Source organism: Cynoglossus semilaevis, chromosome 18 (genome assembly GCF_000523025.1).
Source record: "Cynoglossus semilaevis isolate Cse_v1.0 chromosome 18, Cse_v1.0, whole genome shotgun sequence".
Classification (NCBI taxonomy): Eukaryota; Metazoa; Chordata; class Actinopteri; order Pleuronectiformes; family Cynoglossidae; genus Cynoglossus; species Cynoglossus semilaevis.
In genome coordinates this window covers 1,358,805-1,367,911 of record NC_024324.1, presented here as the reverse complement: position 1 = coordinate 1,367,911, position 9,107 = coordinate 1,358,805, and the positions used below count along the sequence as shown (strand labels likewise).

The window sequence follows — 9,107 nt, the reverse complement described above, 5'->3', positions numbered from 1 at the left end:
AACTCCAAGAACTCCTGTTTTATTAAGGTATTTATCAATACAGTATTGCTTATTATTTAATTTGTTTTCAGGTTTTTAAAATAACAAAATGCTGTCCAAATCACAAACTTTAAAAAAACATGGTAAACTAAACGTTTTCTCCTAAATAATATATTTTGATTTCATATGTAGCATCTTCGTTAGCACGGTGCGCTAACACGCCGATGTAGATATAACATTTCTAACTGCCGACTGTTAGCTGTAAAGAAGTTGTTTTTTTACTGTGTTTGTGTTGGACTAAGTAACGTTTTCATGATATTATGTTTTGACAGAAACTCAACTAAACTATTAATTTAGTTCGTGTCATTTGTAGCTGCGGGGCTTCAGTGTAGCACGTCTGTGTCACAGGAAAACAGTTCCGACTCTCTGAACCTCCTCGACTCCTTCATCCTTTTCCTCCTCCTCCTCCTCCTTCTCTGCTCTCTAAAAAAGCTTTCTGACTCCCCTCTGTTCCACTCCAGGACGAGGGATTTGAACTCATACCTCTGAAAACCAAATAGATACACAAGCTTTAATGACTTTTAGAAACAAACAAAACAAAAAAAAAAAACAAACAAAAAAAAGACGACGTGACTTGTCTGAACTCAGGACTGAGGGACGTGAAAAACTGGCCCTAAAGTTAGTTTGACAAAGGAAACAAACACAAACCAGTCGTTTTTATGGCTTTAACCTAAAGATAAAACACAGTGTCTTCTTCTGTTTACTGTGTGGACTAACGTGTGTGTTCTCAACACTGCTGCAAGAAAAAAGAAAAAAAAAACAGCCCACAGGTTTCATTGTTTTATTTATTTATTTGTTTGTTTTGTTTACTTCATGAACACTAATGCTAATATTACCCAACTAGCAAAACTGGTCACTTAGCAAACTGTTAGCATCGTTTTCCACAACTCAACTGGACCACGTTTGAAATGTGAGCTACATCTAAAACCGTGGACCACAGCGCCCCCAAGCATTTTACACCATGAACTTTTTCCATGTCCAATCAAAAAAAAAAAAAAAAATACTCACGATTTTAAAATCGTACCGGATTTATTTTTTATATTGATTTGACCAGATCATTTTGGGTCACTGCGTCGTTGGCCAAGATGTAGCCTACGTTCCGCATACCACACGTGGGCAACAAAGAGCCCTAATGTTATCGTTTTAAGGCCGAGTGACCAGTTTTTCTACACAGGGATTTTTTTTTAATTCCACTCCTGTGGACATGACAAAAAGAATGATTTTTATTTATTTTTTATTTTATTTTTCTGACAGCAGTGCAGCACGTGTATGCGGTGTGTGTGTGTGTGTGTCAGTGTGGTCGGTCTCGGCGGTGGTGGCCTCAGAATGATACCAAAGCTAAACCCACCACGGTCAGACTCCACCGACACGCACACGTTTACACTCCCGGTGGTTTCATGTGTATATAAAAACATTCAGGTTCCTGGTCAGGGACCGATGAAAATGAAGTATTTCCAGCGCCTGACGTTAGTATTAAAATACTGTCAGATAACAAAAGCACTTCAGGCCGTTGACAGTTCCTCTTTGTTGACCTGTTGGTTCATGTTTCTGTTGTTACTGTAGTTTTTTCTGTGCCTGTGAATGTTCATCTCACTTTTCAAGTCAGCATTTAATGTAAAAAGACCTGATTTTTTGGCCTTGAGAAGAGAAAACCTTTCAAACTTTACCTACTGACAGATGGAACGGAAAAAAAAAAAAAACCCCAACAGAGAGAAATCGGTTCCGTTTGCCCCGCGTTCTTGGTTTATTTGGAAAGTGTAAAAGAAACCGTTTCATTTCTATTTTTTCTACGATGCAGCTTAAATCCAAAGGTTACGAGGACAGCAAAGATAGATTTTACTGCTAAAGAGAAAAAAGAAAAACCTCAATAGTGAAAACCAAAGAGTTCCACTGTTTCTTCTCACCTTCGTTTCCCTCTCCTTTTTTTTTTTTTTACCCACGATGCACCGCTCCCATCTTTTTGAAAGTGTTCTTTAACGTGACCTGCTGATGTGACGGTGGTGACGGCGGTGAAACAAACACTGCTCTGTTAGCTTTACGACTCGACCTGTTTATTTGCTGTTTTCTGACCGTGGAGACTCTCTCTCTCTCTCTCTTTCTCTCTCTCTATCTCTCTCTCTGTCTGAGTTGATTTTGTTGGAAACTGTTTTGGGTTTGAAACTGTTCTCGACTGTCCCTTAACTCATCGCTATCTGTGTGCCTGTTGTTTTGGGGGCCAGGGGAAAACGGGGACAAAACAAACCTGTAAGTGTTAGGAAATAAAGTGCGAATTTAGACCAAAGCCGTGGCCCGCGTCTGAGTTTTTGAACGGAAGGGATTTCCAGGTTTGTGTTGTGTCTTTTTCTATCAAACTCAGAGAAGGCAACAAGAAATCGTTGAGTCGATTATAATGTTTTACATTTAGTGAAACCGATTTTTATAGGCAACGTCGTGTAATACTGACGCCTGACGCTAGATGGCTCTGTTGCCCAGCTGTCTTTTTATCTGCCTGTAAGAAAGTTGTCTACATTTCTGCACAAAACTTTTGCTCTGACAAACAAGGTGCCAAAAAAAAAATCGCTGCTACTTTTTCCTTTTCTCTGTCCTCTGACTTTTTTCTTTTTTTTTCTTTTTTCAAATCTGACTTTTTTCTTTTTTTTTCTTTTTGTGTTGCTGACATGGCAGATTGAGATTCCAGCACATTCCTGCAGCTGTATATTCTGTGAGTGTCATCAGGGAGAGAGAGCGGTCCTGAATGATTCAGGGCAGCCTGCAGCTCCAGCCAGCAGGGGGCATGGATATTTAATGTGTTAGTGCTGTTGTTGCCCTCACAGGGGGCCTGAGTTTCTGCTGTCGCCCCCCCGCACACATTTACACCTCTGTGCTGAAGCAACACCACAGGCCTCCACCAGGCTGAGGGAGTCTGGAGTCTGGAACCTGGAGTCTGGAACCTGGAGTCTGGAACCTGGAGTCTGGAACCTGGAACCTGGATCTGTGCTGATGTTGTTGTAAGAGGTGAGACATTTTGTCTTCCTTCATTTCTTCTTCTTCTTCTTCTTCTTCTTCTGTGTTTTTATGAGCTGGATCCAGGGTGGAGTTTTCCGCTCCGGCCAAACCTCCACACTTGCTCCTCTGCTCCTCTGCAGTACATTAATCACAGCAGTCCACTTAGGAAAGACTTTTGGCCAACGACGGGAGCTAATTTCTCTGTCCAGTAAATTATTACCCAATCAGATCACTTACTTCCTGAACGGTGGCCAATAAAAACAGCAATATTTCTTTAAAAAAAAAAAAAATCTTGCACTTTTTTTCCCTCCACAGTAAAAACTGCTGGTGTTGGTTTTCCAGATTTTTTCTTGATTCTGTTGGTGTTTTTACCTGATCTGATTTACTCAAGAACAATTAAAACATTTATGTGATTTTTTTTTTACAGCAGTTAGTGTTCCAGCCTTACTTCAAGGAGGTCAGTGGTTCAAGTCCTACAGTTCAACCCCCCCCTCCCTCCGTCCCCATGTATGTGTGTGTGTGTGTGTCAGTCAGTTTGAGGTTTCAGTAACTCTTCACATTCAACTGTCTCCATGTAATGTTGATGCTGCTGCTGCTGGTGTTGCTGCTGCTGCTGCTGCTGCTGCTGGTTCAAGTCCTGGTGCTGGTCCTGGGAGGTTCAGACCTGGGTGGCCTGATCTGTGTGTGTGTGTGTGTTTCCAATCATTGGCACAAAGTCTCAAGTCTGGGAAGTTACACACACACACACACTTCGTTCTTCATGCTCAGTAAACCATGAATGAACTCCTGTGTTTGCGTCGTCGTACACACACCCTGAGTCCAGATGTTTGTGAGACCAAAGTCCAGATGGAAAATTCAGATGAGATTCCAGACGTGGAGCCTGAACCCTGTACCAAACATTAAAACAGAAGAGTTAATCATCACATTTATTTAATGACAAAATGCAAAAATTTGTCAGGTTGACGTTTTAAATAATAGCCACTAGATGGAGCCATTTCGCCTTAAATTAATCGGTGCGGTTCTCCTCAGCTTCAGTAAGTGGGTCGTTGAACCGTTTTTTTTTTGTAGCAATTACAACTTCTGTGGATTTCATTAGGTATGTCTTTTTTATGTTGTGGTTATTTTTGTTCTCTGGTCATTTAATGTTGGGAAAACTGATGTCATTTTTTAAATTTAGTAAAAGTCAACGGCAGTTCTGGGAAAGCTAGTCAACTTCAATTTAGCCAAGTAGCAGCTAAACGGCTAACCACGGTAGCAAACAACGTAGAAAAAAAGACAAAACATCAAACATTTAGCAAATAAAAATATAGCTTTTTAAAATAGCAAAATATTAAAAACGTTTTTACAGAATAGCAAACAGTTATTGGCTACACGAGTCAAAACAGTTGAAAATCAAAAAGAAAAAAAGGCGAAACTGCGCCAATTTAGTAAACAAGTTGTACTTATAACGTAGAGTTAATTTATTACAGGTATGTATTATTTACATGTCATTACGTTATAAAAATATCAAAGAATGAAGACTGGGCTTCCTGATATTTTGCTGTTATAACTGAAATATTTTAATTTTACTCAGCGTCAAATATTAATGAATATTCGTTTAAATAGGTGTAAAAATGTAGGACATAATATCAACCAGAAATGTCACCACTGCCCTGCAGTACCTTAGAACACCACCAGTTATATGTCCATACTCAACACTAGAGGCCGCTTAACCTAACAAAAAAATTTATATTAAAAATCTTTGGTGCTTATGTCGACATACAAAACTGATTCTATTTAGAGGAAAATAGATGGTAAGCCATGACGTGACTGTAGAGGTGAGGAGGAAACACAGCAGTAACTTTTTTTTACAACAATAGTTCCTGAATATTCCCTCAGATCCTGGACCCTGTGGTGAAGGCAACGATTTAGAGACATGTTCTCTTCTGTTAAATCAAGCTGACTGCACACACACACACACACACACACACACACACACACATTCCAGGCATTCCATAACTGTCCAGGAATTGGTCTCATGTGTCTTATTTTCTTGTAATCCTGAGAAGGCCTGAGAAGTGAACCCATTTCATGGTTTTAGTGTTTCCGCCTGGAAAAATGGAAAACTTTGCCCTGAAGAAGACATAACTAATGGATCAACGAGGACAGGACGTCAGACAGACGGGACGTCAGAAGACAAGAAACCAGGTGAAAAAAATACGATTGTTTGCCTCAAAGTCTCGGATTTTTGCAAATATATGCAGTCCCTGTACAATCACCTAGTGGTTGAAGGTTTAACTGCAAGACAAAAACAAACCAACGCTATGAATATTTCCATGTTAATTGTTGTGAATGAAAATCCATGCAGTGCTGTAGAAATGATACGGTTTCGTGAATCGAAATATTACGATATTTCAGTGTATTAACATACGTGAGTGTGTGTGTAATCTTTCACCTCCTTCACTTCCTCCCCCTCCTCCCCCCTTATTGGCCCCTGTTCCTCATCACTGTGTCCTGTTTCCTCTCCTCCGTGTCTTTCTCGCTGACGGACCAGATCAGTCCCAGAGTCGGCAGCTGTTTCTCGCCCTCTGCTCTTCACTGTTTGACTCTAATGTATATAAGACGGCTTGACGTGTATAGTCTACCGTCCTCTGCTCCACAGACACGTCAGCGTCTGCTCGTCCTCAAACACTGGACGTGACGGAGGGCGAGGAGACAGCTGAGAGGACGTCCACGACCCAGGTGTGTTTGATGACGTGACGCTGCACCTGAGAACACCAGGAAAAACAACAACAACAACAACAACAACAACAACAACAACATCATCATCACATGGGTCACTCCTCTCCAGCTGTGATGTCACCCCACCCTCACCCAATGACTGCTTGGATCCAGCCCCCCCCCATGATGCTGAAAAGACTGTAGAGGTAATGTTGGATCCAGCGGATGTTTGGATGGATGTTTGGATGGATTCAAGTCCAGATATTGGTAATTAGTGGTCGTTGGAGGTTCGTTATCAATTCTAATGAAAAAAAACAACCTAATTATCAAATGAAAAGTTTAACAGTGACAGAAATCCAGAATTATAAGAAATTCAAACCGTTTTTTTTCTACAAAGTTTTGTTGTCGACATTAGAAGAAAAAAAATCAAAGATTAGTGATTTATGTTGCTTTGATGGTATTTATGTGACGAGAATCTTTGAAAAAGAACAAAACACTGTTTGACATTTTATCTGATAATTATGAGTCGACATTAGAAGGGTTCTGGTTCTGGTTCTGGTTCTGATGCTGGTTCTGATGCTCAGCCGTTTCTTGTTCTGACTGACTTTAATCCACCGACGGACAAATGGGTTGTCGGTTTGATCGACGCCTGTGAGTCATATGCGTCAGAGCCGCCACCTCCTCCTCGTCCTCGTCCTCGTCCTCCTCCTCCTCCAGTCTGATTACCAGGAGTTCTCCACTGAGCTGTGGAGGCTCCAGGATCAAATATCAGAGGTCGGGTTTGGATCAGGGTGTGTGTGGTGGGTGGGTGTGTGGTGGTGGTGGTCTTGGCTGCGTGCTGCAGTTACGCTTGGACGGCTGTGGATTGGGAGCGACCGTGTCTGCGTCGGGTTGGGATTGGCTGGCGCTCCTGTTTGTGTAGGTTAGTCCTGGCTGGGTGAACGGGACGCGACCCTTTCGACTCAGCAGCCCGAGTGCATCAGGCCCAGAGCACGGTAATGGCAGCAGACATCACACGATCGCCGCGCGTCAAAACCACCACAAAGGCGGAGGCGTCCGTCTGCCCCACATGCCCAGAGCGTGCAGTTCTGGTCAGAGGAGGGCGATGAGTCTGGATCGTGGAACCTCAGACAGACCGTCCCCACGTCAGAATCCACATGCGGCGACCTGTGTTTACATTAAAGGCGTGCGGCCGTGGACACGTAGACGCTGCGGGCAAATCACTGCAGATTTATCCGCCCCTGACAGTCAGCGTGGGAAACCCCGACCTGAGGCTAGACACACCAACATGGACGACGTGGATAGAATTTAGTGTAAAACTTCAGTTTTTTTTTTTTTTTTTTAAACCCTTGTCTCTAAAGCTGCAGTAAAAACCTCGTACAGGAAATGACATCAGTCGACGACGCAGCGTGGGCTTCGTATACAGACACTGGACTCCTTGGCATTTAATCCAGCAGAGGGCGCTTCCTACAGTACCTGCCAGTGGAACAACTCTGGAGCAGCCCTGTGGTCTGGGACTAGAAGAACAGGTTCAGAAGAAGAAGAGAACTGGACTGGGTTTCTGAAGAACTTTCTTCAGTTCTGAGGCATCGGCCAATCACAGCCGGCCTCATTATTACAGTATAAATCCATCTGTGTTTGTAGCCCTGGCTCTGTCTCCTGTCGGTCCACGTTGTGTTCACTGACCCTCTGGGTTTTAACAGTGACCTTTGACCCTCAAGTAGATGTATTTCCTTAAAGGAACGTTTGAATATTATTGTTATCGTTTTATTGTTGAAGAGACAACATTTTGTATTCGTTAACGTCGGCGGCAGCAGGAACCGGACTGGGCCAGGACTTCATGTTGGGCCCAGCTGAACGTGAGGCAGAAATGTTAGATGTTGATGTTGATGTAGCAGCAGCAGCAGCAGCAGCAGCAGCTCCTCTTTGATTCAGTGTTTCTAAATCGATAGCGTTGACGGAGCAGTCTGGGTATTTGGCCAGGCGTTTACAGGAAGACACAGCCCGTGGTGCCAATTGGAATAGGAAGAGGGAGTTCCTCCAGATCCAGACACGCCGAGCTCTATATAGACTGACACCGTTCCACACATGCTTCTCCTTCTCTCTGCCCCCATTCCCAGCTCCCCCACCCGTCTCCCCTCAACTGTCTCCCTCTTCTCACCCCCTAAAGCTGCTCCCCTCTCTCTTTTCAATCACTTGACCTCCGTCTTCTTCTTCTTCTTCCTCCTCCTCTTCCTCTCTTCTCTCTGTACCAGCGTTGGCTCCGGGCCACAGATCAGATCAGATCAGAGGTAACCTCACATTCCTCTCTGCAGTCGCTCTTCCTCTCCAAGGACCGACCGTGGCCTTACACCGTCTCCCCCTGCGTTAAGACCTGGATCGTGTGTTCAGTCGCTGTTTGTTCACATGGTGGCGCTGCGCCAGGGTCAGAAAGGAACCCAGGGTCGGAGCAAAAAAGGGCCTGGAAATACCTGGAACTGGCCTTGAAATTTGTCAATGACAGCTTTTGTGTTCCTGTAAAGTTAGTTCCGACCAGGCTGTCCTGTAGTACGAACATTAGCCTCAAGGGGCAAGCTAAGAGTTAGATGAAATATTCCTACAAGTAGCCGTACGCTATCATATAAAGACCAAGATTCAAGATTCAAGCCAGGAGCAAAACAGGCTAAAGATGATCTAAATATAATAAAACGTTGTTGAAAAAAGCTAAAAGTTAGTGCTAAAAGTTAGCCAAAAAGCTAACATTTAGCTCTTCTGTGTTTGTTGACAGTCACTCAACAGTAAAGGGTTATTATAATTCAGCTCTCAATTTTATTTTTATTACCGTAAACAGCCTTAAAATAGTCAGAACAGCTAATGCTAAAATAGTTAGCATTAGTCAGTGGTTACCTTAAGATAAAAGTGTACGACTAAACGTAGAAACATAAAAATATTTATTATTGTGTTTGAATCAATGGTGTTGTCGTCGACGTGGACTTGAGGGTGAAAAGTTGTCTTGTTGCCGCTCAGAGACGTTTGTTGTTGTGTTTCCCCTCAGACGACGCGTCTTTCAGTAAAAACTGGGACTCGTTGACAGTTTTTGACAGGATGGAAGTCTCTGGAACAAAACGTTCTCTGAGCTGCAGAATAAAAAACCTCCAACGTGTCCTTTCATTACGTGATGTTACCATAAACTTCATGACATTACAGTCGGGGGGAGGGGAGGGGGGTCCCCCTTCAGGCAGACAGTGGTATAGTGTGCAGTCACTCTGACTGGGACAAAAACACTCTGTGTTCACAGCCCTCCCCCCCCGACTCCCCCACTCTCTCCTCCAGCTGGTATTCACACACGTGTAATGGGATTAACACGCTCCTACACCAGAGAGGGGGAGAGGGGGGGGAGAGGG

At 43.3% G+C, this 9,107-nt stretch overlaps 1 long non-coding RNA gene across 5 annotated transcripts in view; it reads left to right on the top strand.

Annotated features, from left to right (window-relative positions):
* Window positions 1–2,687: 2,687 nt before the first annotated feature.
* LOC107989962 (uncharacterized) overlaps window positions 2,688–9,107 on the top strand; it is an 8,091-nt gene continuing 1,671 nt past the window's right edge. For 2 of the 5 annotated variants that reach the window (XR_001761491.2, XR_003052594.1), the window contains exons 1-4: window positions 2,696–3,033; window positions 3,452–3,481; window positions 5,105–5,211; window positions 5,666–5,930. This is a non-coding gene — a long non-coding RNA (uncharacterized LOC107989962). Of the gene's footprint in view, window positions 3,034–3,451; window positions 3,482–3,530; window positions 4,121–5,104; window positions 5,212–5,665; window positions 5,931–9,107 lie in introns of those variants that run through there. The other 3 variants (XR_003052596.1, XR_003052595.1, XR_001761489.2) reach the window with 3 other exon arrangements.